The 16,630-nt window shown below is 44.8% G+C and overlaps 1 protein-coding gene across 5 annotated transcripts in view; it reads left to right on the top strand.

The window, feature by feature from the left end:
• sulf1 (sulfatase 1) overlaps positions 1 to 16,630 on the top strand; it is a 121,542-nt gene that overhangs the window by 53,851 nt on the left and 51,061 nt on the right. The gene's annotated exons all lie outside the window — the stretch shown is intronic.

The following is a 16,630-nucleotide window of genomic DNA, read 5'->3' on the forward strand; positions in this document are numbered from 1 at the left end:
TCTCTGTGAATGACAGGAATTCCCTCCGTTGCAACATTCTTCAAGGATTCGAATTTTAGAATTCTGGAGCAGCATTCCATGAATGGAATATTGTTGTTCCATAAATACTGCATGGCTTCCTTCACCACTAATACGGAGTTTTTGAAAATAAGAAAGCAGATAGTATTGACTTGCACTCTGAGACCTGTGCACGTGACTGCGGTGAAATGTGTCAGAGGTGCTTGCTTGTCCGTTTGTGACGAGTATGTTTTTTAAAATTTTACGCAAATGTATCAAGTTTGAATTATTGGGAATTTGATAAAAATCTCATCTCATCCACACGTTGTGTTTGATTCAGCAGATTCTTAACCCATGCTAGTGAACATTTTATTTTGGAGTTAGATTTTGTGGACTTGCTGAACAAACTAAAAAACTCCCCTTGGTTACCGCAACTCACCCACACAATCAGCAACACAGAGTACTTTGATAAATCAAATTAAGTGTTTATGGTTATTTGGCTCACAGTGGCAGAAGAGCCAGACTGACTAAATGAATGTTGCTGTTCGGAGCGTCTTCCTGACTGACTACCAAACGGCACCCTATTTCTCTATATAGTGCACTACTTTTGACCTATGGACCCTTGTCAAAAGCGTTGCACAATATAGGGAATAGGGTGCCATTCGGGACTGTCAGAGAGAGCTGCTGCGGAATGTACAGCTGACTTCAGCCATTTAACTCCATTCAAGTGAAAAGGGAGTCATTGAGAATGGAGTGGGAATGTGATGTATGGTATTTATACCTCGCTCGGGCACTGTGTGTGTGTGTGTGTGTGTGTGTGTGTGTGTGACCTGACATTGTGCAGCTGTTTGGTGAAAGAGGAACAGAGTTTAGTGAGAGAAAGCTTTTGTGTGGATTTGTGTTTACCTTTCTAAGTCAGCCGTTGGTCCACTTCCTGATTATCATCAACGAGTGGTCTAATGCAACCAGCATTGCATACAGATCACCCTGTGTGGATTTTCACACCAAGTCTGTTGTATTGATGAGAGGGCTGATGAGCAGATAATATAGAGGGGTTTTGGCTGTGAAAGGTTGCTAGATAAGCACGTCTGCTAAATGACTCAAATGTAAATGTAAAATGGTTTGGCTGTATGAGTAGCAGAGAAATTTGATCCAATTTTCTTACTGACCTAGTGACGTAATATTTATTGAAAAATCTGCCATAAATCCTCCCACAGTAACTCACAGTCAGCCTTTTGGTAGAGTTTTTTTATTATTTTTTTTATTTAACCTTTATTTAACTAGGCAAGTCAGTTAAGAACAAATTCTTATTTACAATGATAGCCTACCAGGGAACTGTGGGTTAACTGCCTTGTTCAGGGGCAGAACGACATATTTTTACCTTGTCAGCTCGGGGATTCGATCCAGTAACTTTTCGGTTACTGGCCCAACGCTCCTACCCGCCAGGCTACCTGCCGCCCCTTTAAAGAATAGTTAAACAAAAGTTTCATACAGCATCTCTTTCAGTGGTATTGGTGGAGGAGAAACTTCACCACCAACTCTAGCTATAACACGACTAATGTAAAACCTATCAGTTCCACGTGTATGTATGTAGTTCTGTGTCGAGCCTCTGTACATACAGTACTCGGGTTGTGTGTAAGATCTCTGTATGTACGCAGTTACTGGTATATAAAAGGGAGATTCTCTCTCCTCCGCCCTAGATGAAGTAAATGGCAAATGTATGCAGTGGCGCCGTTCAAAGCCTCTGCCAATTGGATGCACCAGGAACAATTAGTGTAAAATGTACACGACTGGTTCTGATTTCCACGCCTGTCCGTCCGTTCCTGCCGTGTGCTATAGTGTAGGGGGAGAAGGCTAGAGGAGCGCTATTGAGAGATTGAGAAGTCGGTAGTCGATTTTAGGAGGAGAAGGCTACAGTGAGATTGAGAAGGTACAGCAGATAAATTGTACTGTAGATTGTACTATATCCAGTCACCAAGTAAGTCCTCCAAAGTGCTCATTTTGACCGGCATCTAATTTTACAAAACAATTGAGATGTACAGTATTTTAATTGTTCTATTTACCAAATTCAGTGCAACAGTTGTTGTTCTGCTTTTATTTGCCATAGCTTGTGGTGAAGATTAGGCTTAATGTAGATTATACTTAAAGTCTAGATTCTAATCAAATTCTAGTGGTTGATAGTGCCAGCTCTTATAGGGAGACCCTCTTATAAGGTGTTAGTTGTAGTGAAGTAGTAGTGGTAGTAATGCTGTCACTTGTCATAGCCAAATCATATTCAACACTATTCCCAGGAAAGTTTTCTTTGAGTTTGTGGTGCATATTGTTCTTAAAGTACTGGTGGAAGGTATTTCCAGCCCTAAGAGCTGTAAGAGGGGAGACCCTTCGGTTAGTGTTAGCGTGTTAGCAACAACACAAGCAGCTGTTAGGTATAACGTCAGTGGGGTTCCAAGTGGGCAGCGCCGTGCCAAGACAAACATTGTCCCAGTAGCTATCTGCCTCTCCTCTGCCTCGCTCGCTGTCGTTTCCGTCTGACTCGGGCTCTCTCTGTGTGTGTGTGTGTTTGTGTTTACGCACTCGGCTTGAGTAGAGAGCGAGAGAGGGTGAAGGAGAGTGAGGGAGAGGAAGGGATAGCGAGGGAGAGCGAGGGAATGAGCGAGCGAGATCGATAGAGGCTGACTGAGTCTTATAATAACACAGAGAAAATCTTAGTCATGCGAGAGAAACAGTGGTGGGTGTGTGGTGGGGTATGCCAGCATAAAGCCTGCATGACTGTATGTGTTGAGTGACTGGTGGAAAAAATATCTATCATGTGTGTTTACGACCAGACTTTGGACCGTGTGTAAAGTATCTTACCTTCCTAAGTCTCTCATTTATGAAGTCCAAATATAAAACATAGGAGTATAGCATCCCCCCCCCCTCTTATTTTATGTTTATAGAATGACCCTTTATCCTCAAACCAGCACCACATTTACACAGGTATTATGTCAAACAAATGGCTATAGTGGACGACGTTTCACAGCTTTCTGACTGGCTGGATACTGTTGTACTTTATAAGACAGGGTAGAGTCAGTGGTCAGACTCTCTGCTGGTGTAACAAACTGCTTGGTGTAACCCTGAACTGTAAATCGTCACGGTCAAAACATATTGATGCAGCGGTAGCTAAGACAGGGAGAGGTCTGTCCTTAATAAAGCGCTACTCTGCTGTCTTACAATCCTACAGGCCCTAGTTTTGTCGCACCCGGACTACTGCCCAGTCATATGGTCTAGTGCACACAGAGGGACATAGGCACATTACCGTTGGCCCAGAACAGAGCAGCACGGCTGGCCCTTAAACGTACATTGAGAGTTAACAGCAATGACATGCATGCCAATCTCTCCTGGCTCAAAGTAGAGGAGAGATTGACTGCATCACTACTTGACTTTGTGAGAGGTATTGACATGTTGAAATCACAGAGCTGTCTGTTTTAAGTGACTAGAACACAGCTTGGACACCCATTCATACCCCACAAGACATGCCACCAGAAGTCTCTCCACAGTCCCCAAGTCCAGAACGGACTCTGGAAAATGCACTGTACTACACAGAACCACAGAACCAACTTTATTCCACATCAAGTAACTCATGCAAGCAGTAAAATCAATAGAAAACCCCCCCTAACCCTATGAGGAGACACACACAGGCACACACACATGCACACACACACTAGCACACTCACTCTACACACATGTAGGTATGATAGTATTATAAATGTTGTATTTGAGATATTTAGTGACGTAATAATGTTATGTGAACTGTTTTATTAAATGTTTTGCTTAATTTGTTTGGACCCCAGGAAGAGTAGCTGCTGCCTTGGCAGCTAATGGGGGATCCTTAATAAATACAAATACAACCACAATGTCTCTCTGGGACCAATTGGGAAGGAGAGAGAGAGGGATGGAAAGAGAACAAGCAGAGATGAGGACAGAGACTAAAGACAGACCATCTCTGCATGGTTTACATGCGGAGATGGGTAAAGAGGGAGAAACCGGGATGGAAAGAGAGAGTAGATGGAAGCGATAAAGAGAGCAGAAACGACTGTGTGAGCCAGTGAGTGACACTGTTTGAACGAGCTGTCTCTTCTCAGCAGGCAGCGGGTGTCTGAGGAAGGAAACTCAACCACCCTCCTCATCCCTCTCTCTCTTGCTCTCTTTTTCTCCTCCCTTAGCTCACTCTTATTTCTCTCTCTCCCTCCCACTTTCTCCTTCTTCTTCTCCCCCCCACTCACTCTGTCCTCCCTCTCTCTCCTCTTTCCTGGTTTATCTCTCTATCCAGTCTTGATGACAGTACAGCTCCTCTCTGCAGGCTGATTGCATGGTAGAGACCGGAGAGATTGTCTATCCTCCTCTATCAAACTAAATGACCAGTATTTACCAAACAGCAGGCAGTGAGCTCATCTTTACCAGGTTGCGTCCCAAATGGCCCCCTATTCCCTAAATAGTGCACTACTATTGACCATAGCCTATAGGGCTCAGGTAAAAAGTAATGCCCTGTATAAAGAATAGGGTGCCATTTGCCCCGAATAGCCTCATATCCTTTGTGTGATCACAGTCTTTACATCCGTTTCAGAGAGACACTTTCTTTCTCTTTCGGTTGCCTTGTAGTTGGTAGTGTTCTAGCAGAGATAGAGAGACTGTGTGTTGTTGGTAGTGTTCTAGCAGAGATAGAGAGACTGTGTGTTGTTGGTAGTGTTCCAGCAGAGATAGAGAGACTGTGTGTGTGTATGTTGTTGGTAGTGTTCTAGCAGAGAGAGTGTGTGTGTTGTTGGTAGCATTCTAGCAGAGAGACTGTGTGTTGTTGGTAGTGTTCTAGCAGAGATAGACTGTGTGTGTTGTTGGTAGTGTTCTAGCAGAGATAGAGAGTGTGTGTGTTGTTGGTAGTGTTCTAGCAGAGAGAGTGTGTGTGTTGTTGGTAGTGTTCTAGCAGAGATAGAGAGTGTGTGTGTTGTTGGTAGTGTTCTAGCAGAGAGTGTGTGTGTTGTTGGTAGTGTTCTAGCAGAGAGTGTGTGTGTTGTTGGTAGTGTTCTAGCAGAGAGACTGTGTGTTGTTGGTAGTGTTCTAGCAGAGATAGAGAGTGTGTGTGTTGTTGGTAGTGTTCTAGCAGAGATAGAGAGTGTGTGTGTTGTTGGTAGTGTCCTAGCAGAGAGAGTGTGTGTGTGTGTTGTTGCTAGTGTTCTAGCAGAGAGAGTGTGTGTGTTGTTGGTAGTGTTCTAGCAGAGTGTGTGTGTGTGTTGTTGGTAGTGTTCTAGCAGAGAGAGTGTGTGTGTTGTTGGTATTGTTCTAGCAGAGAGAGTGTGTGTGTTGTTGGTAGTGTTCTAGCAGAGATAGAGAGTGTGTGTGTTGTTGGTTGTGTTCTAGCAGAGATAGAGAGACTGTGTGTTGTTGGTAGTGTTCTAGCAGAGAGAGTGTGTGTGTTGTTGGTAGTGTTCTAGCAGAGAGAGTGTGTGTGTTGTTGGTAGTGTTCTAGCAGAGATAGAGAGTGTGTGTGTTGTTGGTAGTGTTCTAGCAGAGATAGAGAGTGTGTGTGTTGTTGGTAGTGTTCTAGCAGAGATAGAGAGTGTGTGTGTTGTTGGTAGTGTTCTAGCAGAGATAGAGAGTGTGTGTGTTGTTGGTAGTGTTCTAGCAGAGATAGAGAGTGTGTGTGTTGTTGGTAGTGTTCTAGCAGAGATAGAGAGTGTGTGTGTTGTTGGTAGTGTTCTAGCAGAGAGAGTGTGTGTGTTGTTGGTAGTGTTCTAGCAGAGATAGAGAGTGTGTGTGTTGTTGGTAGTGTTCTAGCAGAGATAGAGAGTGTGTGTGTTGTTGGTAGTGTTCTAGCAGAGAGAGTGTGTGTGTTGTTGGTAGTGTTCTAGCAGAGAGAGTGTGTGTGTTGTTGGTAGTGTTTTAGCATGAAGCTACAGAGCGAAACTGTCGCCGTAAAGTTTCCTTGGGTTTTTAAGAGCAAGAAATGCATGCACTCACACGCACGTACACTCTGCAGTGGTCTGTTCCGGGTGCTCACAATAGCACTCCCAAGTGTTTGCGCAGTCTTCCTCTCTGGAGCTAGAGGTGTCATGGAAGGTAAACGAGAAGGTAAACGAGAAGGTAATGAGAAGGTAAACGAGGCCATACATCCTCCACCTCTGTGTGTTCTGTTTTAAGTAGTGTCTGTCACCATCTCTCCTTTCTCCACCTTGATGAGCAGTTGTGAAGTTCCGCGTTTTGGACTGTAACCTCACTCACAAGTTAGGGTGCTGTGCGTTCAGTCAGAACAAAGTTAGAGCCTGTAGTTATGTAGTGAGTTAGTTGAAAGACACATGGGCCTTTTTAGTTTGTTGCAGTGAGTGAGAGTGAATGGGAGGGGAGAGCGGGGGAGTCCTTCGCTCTGTTACTGCACGTGGATGCAGCAGGGGCTTATAGCGAGAACAAGAGAGAGGGGAGGGAGGGAGGGAGGGAGGGAGGGAGGAGGAGAAAAGGGGGACGTTGAGAGCAAAGAAGCGGGGAGGAAAGAAGAAAGGGGAGGTGTGAACATGGGAGGAGAACAGGAGGGGGATGAAGAGAGGAGAGAGATGCCTCTTAGGAGGGTAGTGTCAGGGGTGAGTATGTTGTGATCAGAGGATGGGCCTCACGTTATTATACTCTTATTCATGTGTGTACACACACGTGTACACACACGTGTACACACACACTAACCACAACTCCTTGTCCTCCCCTCCTACCCACCAGAGGCCTGCAGTGTCCCTGCCTTGTCATCCCTGTTGTCCCATAATCTGCTCCCTGGGGAGCAGCAATCTGTTTGTGATTGTCAAGAGAAAGGGTCCTGCCTGTATCACGTACCATTAAGCAGGCTGTCAGAATGCATCCATCCAATGGAAGTAGGCTGGGGGTTTGGGAGAAGTGGTGGCCCCTGGAGGATCCAAACCTTTCATCCACCGACTATACAGAATGGAGATAATAAGGGAGAAAGGAGGGAGATTGAGTGGGGAGGAAGGGAAAAGAGGGGGAGGAGAGAGGAAGGGAAGAGGGAGGGATTTGTGATGAACACAGCCCACGGCTCTTTATTATGCTCTCTCTCTCTCTCTGTCTCTCTCTCTCTCTTTCTCTGTCTCTCTGTCTCCCTGTCTCTCTCTGTTTCTCTCTCTCTCTCTCTCTCTCTCTCTCTCCTCTCTGTCTCTCTCTCTGTCTCTGTCTCTCTCTCTGTCTCTGTCTCTCTCTCTGTCTCTCTCTCTCTCTCTCCTCTCTGTCTCTCTCTCTGTCTCTGTCTCTCTCTCTGTCTCTCTGTCTCTCTCTCTGTCTCTCTCTGTCTCTGTCTCTCCTTCCTCTTGATGGTTGGACAGCTCCACTAATAAAAGCCAGCATGCATTTGCTTCAGCTCCTCTGCTCCTTTTCTTCCCTCTGCCCCTGGAGCGCACACACATTCAGACGTTGCTATTGCCCCTCGTGTGTGAGACTGTGTGTGTATATTAGTGTGTTATGTGACCATGTGCGGGCGCATGGCGCATGGCCCCTAGTCTTGTGGTCTGTTTACTAGGGTCTTCATTTTATATAGTTTTTGTGGCCTTTATGGTCTAGGGTCTTTATGGTATAGGGTCTTTATGGTATAGGGTCTTTATGGTCTAGGGTCTTTATGGTATAGGGTCTTTATGGTATGGGGTCTTCAGGGTCTTTATGGTCTAGGGTCTTTACTGTCTAGGGTCTTTAAGTTCTAGGGTCTTTATGGTCTAGGGTCTTTATGGTCTAGGGTCTTTAGGGTCTAGGCCTAGGGTCTTTATGGTCTAGGGTCTTTAGGGTCTAGGGTCTTTATGGTATAGGGTCTTTATGGTCTAGGGTCTTTATGGTCTTTATGGTCTAGGGTCTTTGTGGTATAGGGTCTTTACAGTCTAGGGTCTTTAGGGTCTTTATGGTATAGGGTCTTTATGGTCTAGGGTCTTTATGGTCTTTATGGTCTAGGGTCTTTGTGGTATAGGGTCTTTACAGTCTAGGGTCTTTAGGGTCGTTATGGTATAAGGTCTTTATGGTCTAGGGTATTTAGCGTCTAGGGTATTTAGGGTCTAGGGTCTTTATGGTATAGGGTCTTTATGGTATAGGGTCTTTATGGTATAAGGTCTTTATGGTCTAGGGTCTTTAGGGTATAAGGTCTTTGTGGTCTAGGGTATTTGTGGTATAGGGTCTTTAGGGTCTAGGGTCTTTAGGGTCCAGGGTCTTTATGGTCTTTATGGTATAGGGTCTTTATGGTCTAGGGTCTTGTGGTATAGGGTCTTTACAGTCTAGGGTCTTTAGGGTCTTTATGGTATAGGATCTTTATGGTCTAGGGTCTTTAGGGTCTAGGGTATTTAGGGTATAGGGTCTTTAGCGTCTAGGGTCTTTAGGGTCTAGGGTCTTTATGGTATAGGGTCTTTATGGTATAGGATCTTTATGGTCTAGGGTCTTTAGCGTCTAGGGTCTTTAGGGTATAGGGTCTTTAGCGTCTAGGGTCTTTAGGGTATAAGGTCTTTAGCGTCTAGGGTCTTTAGGGTCTAGGGTCTTTATGGTATAGGATCTTTATGGTCTAGGGTCTTTAGCGTCTAGGGTCTTTAGGGTATAGGGTCTTTAGCGTCTAGGGTCTTTAGGGTCTAGGGTCTTTATGGTATAGGGTCTTTATGGTCTAGGGTCTTTATGGTATAGGGTCTTTATGGTATGGGGTCTTTAGGTTCTTTATAGTCTAGGGTCTTTACTGTCTAGGGTCTTTTCGTTCTAGGGTCTTTATGGTCTAGGGCCTTTAGGGTCTAGGCCTAGGGTCTTTATGGTCTAGGGTCTTTATGGTCTAGGGTCTTTATGGTCTAGGGTCTTTATGGTCTAGGGTCTTTGTGGTATAGGGTCTTTACAGTCTAGGGTCTTTAGGGTCTTTATGGTATAGGGTCTTTATGGTCTAGGGTCTTTATGGTCTAGGGTCTTTGTGGTATAGGGTCTTTACAGTCTAGGGTCTTTAGGGTCTTTATGGTATAGGGTCTTTATGGTCTAGGGTCTTTGTGGTATAGGGTCTTTACAGTCTAGGGTCTTTAGGGTCTTTATGGTATAGGGTCTTTATGGTCTAGGGTCTAGGGTCTTTATGGTCTTTATGGTATAGGGTCTTTATGGTCTAGGGTCTTTGTGGTATAGGGTCTTTACAGTCTAGGGTCTTTAGGGTCGTTATGGTATAGGGTCTTTAGCGTCTAGGGTATTTAGGGTCTAGGGTCTTTATGGTATAGGGTCTTTAGCGTCTAGGGTCTTTATGGTATAGGGTCTTTATGGTATAGGGTCTTTATGGTATAGAGTCTTTATGGTATAAGGTCTTTATGGTCTAGGGTCTTTATGGTATAAGGTCTTTGTGGTCTAGGGTATTTGTGGTATAGGGTCTTTAGGGTCTAGGGTCTTTAGGGTCCAGGGTCTTTATGGTCTTTATGGTATAGGGTCTTTATGGTCTAGGGTCTTGTGGTATAGGGTCTTTACAGTCTAGGGTCTTTAGGGTCTTTATGGTATAGGATCTTTATGGTCTAGGGTCTTTAGGGTCTAGGGTATTTAGGGTATAGGGTCTTTAGCGTCTAGGGTCTTTAGGGTCTAGGGTCTTTATGGTATAGGGTCTTTATGGTATAGGATCTTTATGGTCTAGGGTCTTTAGCGTCTAGGGTCTTTAGGGTATAGGGTCTTTAGCGTATAGGGTCTTTAGCGTCTAGGGTCTTTAGCGTCTAGGGTCTTTAGGGTCTAGGGTCTTTATGGTATAGGATCTTTATGGTCTAGGGTCTTTAGCGTCTAGGGTCTTTAGGGTATAGGGTCTTTAGGGTATAGGGTCTTTAGCGTCTAGGGTCTTTAGGGTCTAGGGTCTTTATGGTATAGGGTCTTTATGGTCTAGGGTCTTTATGGTCTAGGGTCTTTGTGGTATAGGGTCTTTATGGTTTTGGGTCTTTGTGGTATAGGGTCTTTACAGTCTAGGAACTTTAGGGTCTTTATGGTATAGGGTCTTTATGGTCTAGGGTCTTTAGGGTATAGGGTCTTTATGGTATAGGGTCTTTATGGTAAAGGGTCTTTATGGTCTAGGGTCTTTGTGGTATAGGGTCTTTATGGTCTAGGGTCTTTAGCGTCTAGGGTCTTTAGGGTCTAGGGTCTTTAGGGTCTTTATGGTATAGGGTCTTTATGGTCTAGGGTCTTTATGGTCTAGGGTCTTTATGGTATAAGGTCTTTGTGGTATAGGGTCTTTATGGTCTAGGGTCTTTATGGTCTAGGGTCTTTATGGTCTAGGGTCTTTAGGGTCTAGGGTCTTTGTAGTATAGGGTCTTTAGGATCTAGGGTCTTTAGGGTCTTTATGGTATAGGGTCTTTATGGTATAGGGTCTTTATGGTCTAGGGTCTTTAGGGTCTAGGGTCTTTGTAGTATAGGGTCTTTAGGATCTAGGGTCTTTAGGGTCTTTATTGTATAGGGTCTTAACAGTATAGGGTCATTATGGTATAGGGTCATTATGTTCTAGGGTCTTTACGGTCTAGTGTCTTTATGGTCCTTAGGGTATAGGGTATTTATGGTCTTTAGGGTATAGGGTCTTTATGGTCTTTAGGGTATAGGGTCTTTATGGTCTTTAGGGTACAGGGTCTTTATGGTATAGGGTCTTTATAGTCTAGGGTCTTTATGGTCTAGGGTCTTTATGGTCTAGGGTCTTTACAGTCTAGGGTCTTTACGGTCTAGGGTCTTTATGGTCTAGGGTCTTTACGGTCTAGGGTCTTTACAGTCTAGTGTCTTTACGGTCTAGGGTCTTTAGGGTCTTTAGGGTATAGGGTCTTCATGGTCTTTAGGGTCTATGGTCTTTATGGTCTTTAGGGTCTTTATGGTATAGGTTCTTTGTGGTCCTTAGGATATAGGGTCTTTCTGGTCTTTAGGGTCTCGGGTCTTTATGGTCTTTAGGGTCTCGGGTCTTTATGGTCTTTAGGGTCTCGGGTCTTTAGGGTAGAGAGTCTTTGGTATAGGGTCTTTACTGTATAGGGTCTTTACAGTATAGGGTCTTCATGGTATAGGGTATTCATGGTATAGGGTCTTTACGGTCTTTAGGGTCTTTATTGTCTAGGGTCTTTAGGGTCTTTATGGTATAGGGTCTTTATGGTTTTTATGGTCTAGGGTCTTTATGGTTTTTATGGTCTAGGGTCTTTAGGGTCTTTATGGTATAGGGTCTTGATGGTCTATGGTCTTGATGGTCTATGGTCTTGATGGTCTAGGGTCTTGATGGTCTAGGGTCTTTAGGGTTCTAGGGTCTTTATGTCTTTATGGTCTAGGGTCTTTATGGTCTAAGTTGGATATAATATCTCTGCTGTAAATGTCCTAAACAGTGATAAGCTGAAGGAGTGAGAATGATTGAGCGATAGAGCTCTACTTGGGTGAATATTGTCTTTAAGGAGTGGTTGGCTAAAATACAGTGTGTGAAGGCTGGCAGGTGCTGGAGTGTGTGCCAGGACAGATAAAAGTAATTGAATTACAAATGACGCTACGCACGCCTCGGAAAGCCACACGCATAGCGCCCAGGGCAATGGAAAGGAGAGGAGAACACTCAGAGTACAAATTACAGGTTCAGTGCACCTGAGTTTGACTGACGGACTGTGTGTGTGCATGTCTGACTGACATAAAGTATGTGTGTGTGTGTGTGTGTGTGTGTGTAGGGTCTTTATTGTGTGTGTGTGTGTGTGTGTGTGTGTGTGTGTGTGTGTGTGTGTGTGTGTGTGTGTGCATGCGTGCGTGCGTGTGTGTGTGTAGGCCTAAGTGTGAGAGACATGGACAGCGGAGGAGAGTGAATGGCCTAGCACAGATGCCATGGGGCGAGAACGCACCGAGATTTTTTTATTTACAATGTATCATGTGTTACTCGGCGGCGGTCATGGCTGTCGATTGTTTATGACAGCCTGGGTCTGGCGAACCTTGTTCTCAGGGTCTCTGTCTCTCTGGGTTTCCTGAGAATACGCCTGCACATGCTCCACATTCTGGCGGTGTAGCGTTTCACGCTACCGTTCCTAGGACACAGGCACTTTAGCCGGGAGCTTGCTGATAGAGCTGCTACCTCTCTGTCTGGAATCTACAACCGTAGCGTGAAAATGTGTGTTTTAGTGCACACATGGAATCCAGAGTATATTGAGATGTATAGTGTAATAAATACTGCCTGCAGTTCCTTAGTCTATATCAGTTGATGGCATGAGCCAAGTTGTACGGTGCAACTGCAGTACCCTAGTTTGTAGTACACTAGTTTGTAGTACCCTAGTTTTAGGTCCGCCAGTACCATAAGACAGTGTTTCCCAACCCTGGTCCTCCTGTACCCCCAACAGCCCAACCCTGGTCCTCCAGTACCCCCAACAGCCCAACCCTGGTCCTCCAGTACCCCCAACAGCCCAACCCTGGTCCTCCTGTACCCCCAACAGTAAGTATTTCTATTGTAACCCTGGACAAGCACACCTGATTCAACTTGTCAACTAATCATCAAGCCCTCAATGAGTTGAATAAGATGTGTTTGTCCAGGCTACAACTAAACTGTGTACTGTTTGGGGTACTGGAGGACCAGGGTTAGGCTGTTGGGGATACTGGAGGACCAGGGTTGGGCTGTTGGGTGTTCTGGAGGACCAGGGTTGGGCTGTAGGGGGTACTGGAGGACCAGGGTTGGGCTGTTGGGGGTACTGGAGGACCAGGGTTGGGCTGTTGGGTGTTCTGGAGGACCAGGGTTGGGCTGTTGGGTGTTCTGGAGGACCAGGGTTGGGCTGTTGGGGGTACTGGAGGACCAGGGTTGGGCTGTAGGGGGTACTGGAGGACCAGGGTTGGGCTGTTGGGGGTACTGGAGGACCAGGGTTGGGCTGTTGGGGGTACTGGAGGACCAGGGTTGGGCTGTTGGGTGTTCTGGAGGACCAGGGTTGGGCTGTTGGGTGTTCTGGAGGACCAGGGTTGGGCTGTAGGGGGTACTGGAGGACCAGGGTTGGGCTGTTGGGGTTACTGGAGGACCAGGGTTGGGCTGTAGGGGGTACTGGAGGACCAGGGTTGGGCTGTAGGGGGTACTGGAGGACCAGGGTTGGGCTGTTGGGGGTACTGGAGGACCAGAGTTGGGAAACACTGCCCTAAGACATTGCACAGGAGGCATTGGGATGTAGGTTTTGTTTTTGCTACTCTGTTGATTGACACATGGATTTGCTCTGGATTTCCAGCTTGGTCCAAAGTTACTCTGTAGAGAGAATTGGTTTGCGTCCCAAATGGCACCCTGTTTCATATGTAGTGCACTACTTTTGACCAGGTACCATAAGGAATAGGGTGCCGTTTGGGACGTACCCTAATTAGGGAATAGAGTGCCATTTGGGAAGCACACTTGTTGTATCGAACATAGCACTCTGAAACGTCTTATGTTAATCCTGTTGTTTGGATTATTCTTGAGATCGGCCCTAACTCCATTCTTGTGGTTGCTGTGGTGTAACAATTTGTCACACACACGCACGCAGTCCACAAAGTCCACAAACAAGACCCAAATTGCTCTATGCCATGTCAAAACAACTGTCCTGCCCTTTTAAACAAATCTGTAGAACAAGTGGCTCTGTTCTGGAGGAGGAGCATTAATCACTTGAGAAAGACTGTTCACGTCCCAAATGGCACCCTATTCCCTGTATAGTGCTCTACTTTTGACCAAATGGGGGAACAGGGTGCCATTATTATTTGGGATGCAGACTTAGTTTAGGTCATTAACTAGATCAGCAGAGTCTTTTCTTACGCCAGTGTCAATGAATAACCTGCTCTAAATAGCAAGCATGACTATCCTAACTGACTACACTTCTGAATGGCACACACGCACGCACGCACGCACACACACACACACACACACACACACACACACACACACACACACACACACACACACACACACACACACACACACACACACACACACACACACACACACACACACACACACACACAGATGAATGACTCAACACCAGGGCCGATCCTTAGTCCAACAACTTGTTCCTTATAGCTTCTCTTTCTTTCTCTCCTTCTCAGAAAGAAAGCCCCATGTTCATGAAAGAGGGATTTTAGTCTTGAATCTGTGCCACACTTCTCATGTCAGTGATCAGTGCAGAAACATTCATTCCGGGATTACTGAAGTGGGTAAAATACAGAGCTTTTATAAAAATACGAAAATGCTGCTGACTCGCTTTGGTCTCTCTGTCTCTGTCTGTGTGTGTGTGTGTGCCTCTCTGTCTCTGTCTCTGTCTCTGTGTTTTTGTCTCTGTCTCTCTGTGTGTGTGTGTGTGCCTCTCTGTCTCTGTCTCTGTCTCTGTGTTTTTGTCTCTGTCTCTGTGTGTGTGTGTGTGCCTCTCTCGCTGTGCCACCATGCTGCTGATTTCATGGGAAAGAAGTATATCTCTTTATTAACAATGACCTCAGTGGAAACCCATTGAAACAATTTGCTCAACTTTTTTTTGTGGTTTTGGGGAGTCATTTATGCAAGATATATTTGAATTGTGGCACACAGAGAGGAGAAAGCCACCCATCACGAGTGAGTTTGACTGGCAGATTTGGTCCATAGACTGTTTTAAATGGGAGAACCAGGGTTATGTCCTAAATGTTACACTATTTCCTATGTAGTGCACTACTTTTGACCAGAGGCCATTATGGTAGTGCACTATATAGGGTGCACTGTATGGGGATTAGGATGTAATTTGGTACACACACCTGTTGTCTAGAAAGGCTATATGGATGAAAATAGATACATACAGTATATTATAGAACTTTGATCTATACAGTACCAGTCAAAAGTTTGAACACACCTACTCATTCCAGGGCTATTTTTATTTTAAAATGTTCTACATTGTAGAATAATAGTGAAAACATCAAAACTATGAAATAACACATATGGAATCATGTAGTAACCAAAAAAGTGTTAAACAAATCAAAATATATTTTAGATTTGAAATTCTTCAAAATAGCCACCCTTTGCCTTGATGACAGCTTTGCACACACTTGGCATTCTCTCAACCAGCTTCACCTGGAATGCTCTTCCAACAGTCTGGAAGGAGTTCTCACATATGCTGTGCACTTGTTGGCTGCTTTTTTTTTTACCACAGTCATGTAATGAGCAAACTGTTGTAGTTGCAGCTGCAATTAATGTATTTTTTTTTCTCCATAAGCCCATATTTAACTGTGGCTGTTTCTCTGTTTGTCCTAATCACTCCGCATGTCCATTAAAGACCACATCTCTGTAATTGCTTTTCCTCGATCTTTGTTCTCTCTCTCTCTCTCTCTCTCTCTCTCTCTCTCTCTCTCTTTCTCTCTCTCTCGCTCTCTCTCTCTCTGTGTGTTTTTGTACTCCCTCTATTAATTCTCTTATAAAAGGAGTCTCCTGGAAATCTCTCTTTAACATTTACATTTTTACATTTAAGTCATTTAGCAGACGCTCTTATCCAGAGCGACTTACAAATTGGTGCATTCACCTTAAGATATTCAGTGGAACAACCACTTTACAATAGTGCATCTAAATCTTTTCTAACCTTTTCAAGAGTATCATCAGGGCCTCCAGATTACTTAGCAGTGCGGGACTAGAAGAGACACCAGGGCCTCCTGATGAGACACCAGGGCCTCCTAATGACTCAGCAGTATGGGACTAGTATAGACACCAGGGCCTCCTAATGAGACACCAAGGCCTCCTGATGACTCAGCAGTATGGGACTAGTATAAATATCAAGGCCTCCTAATGAGACACCAGGGCCTCCTGATGACTCATCAGTATGGGACTAGTATAGACACTAGGGGCTCCTGATGAGACACCAAGGTCTCCTGATGACTCAGCAGTATGGGACTAGTATAGACACCAGGGCCTCCTGATGAGACACCAGGGCCTCCTAATGACTCAGCAGTATGGGACTAGTATAGACTCCCGGGCCTCCTAATGACTTAGCAGTATGGGAGTTTGTATGTGAAATCTATTTCTAAGAAGCATACTTTCAGTTTTTCCGAACTCATTTCACTCATGCATAAGAGGGACATACCGGTGCTGGCACATGAGCAGATCAAGAACACAACTGGAATGCCAATTTATGCTGTTTACATGTCCTAATAATTCAAAAGATTGCTCAGAAAACCAGGTGTTTTAATCAGCGTATGCTTACTTCAATGTTTGACCTTACTCCAATGTAAGATAAGCAGAGTAAGGTGTTTACATGACAATTGCCATACTTGACCTACTGCCATAATCAGTTTAATATCATACTATTACTGTGCATGTAAACATTCTCAATGTCTACTGTTCATTTGCAGATGGCCCACATCTGAATGGTTACACTTGTGGTGTGTGGTCCTGGTGGGTTGATTTATTACCTAGCTAAGCAGTTTGTTAGCTATAGTTTGGCTTACATGTTAGTTGCATCTTAGCTAGCTTGTTGTCTAGTATTATTAACAGAGACATACTATGCACAGCACTTTGAGAGGGAGAAAGTGTGTATCTTTCAACCACACACATACACGTTCTCCCTCACGAACACACAGTACACACACAGAGTCAACTCCCGACTTTTCTGAAACAGCCGTCCTCTTGTGTGTTTTAATCATTTCCCTCTCAGCATTCTCAAAGCCTCTCAGCGTTCCCAGCAGAGGTCCCAACGGACCACCT

Source organism: Salmo trutta, chromosome 6, assembly GCF_901001165.1.
Source record: "Salmo trutta chromosome 6, fSalTru1.1, whole genome shotgun sequence".
NCBI lineage: Eukaryota > Metazoa > Chordata > Actinopteri > Salmoniformes > Salmonidae > Salmo > Salmo trutta.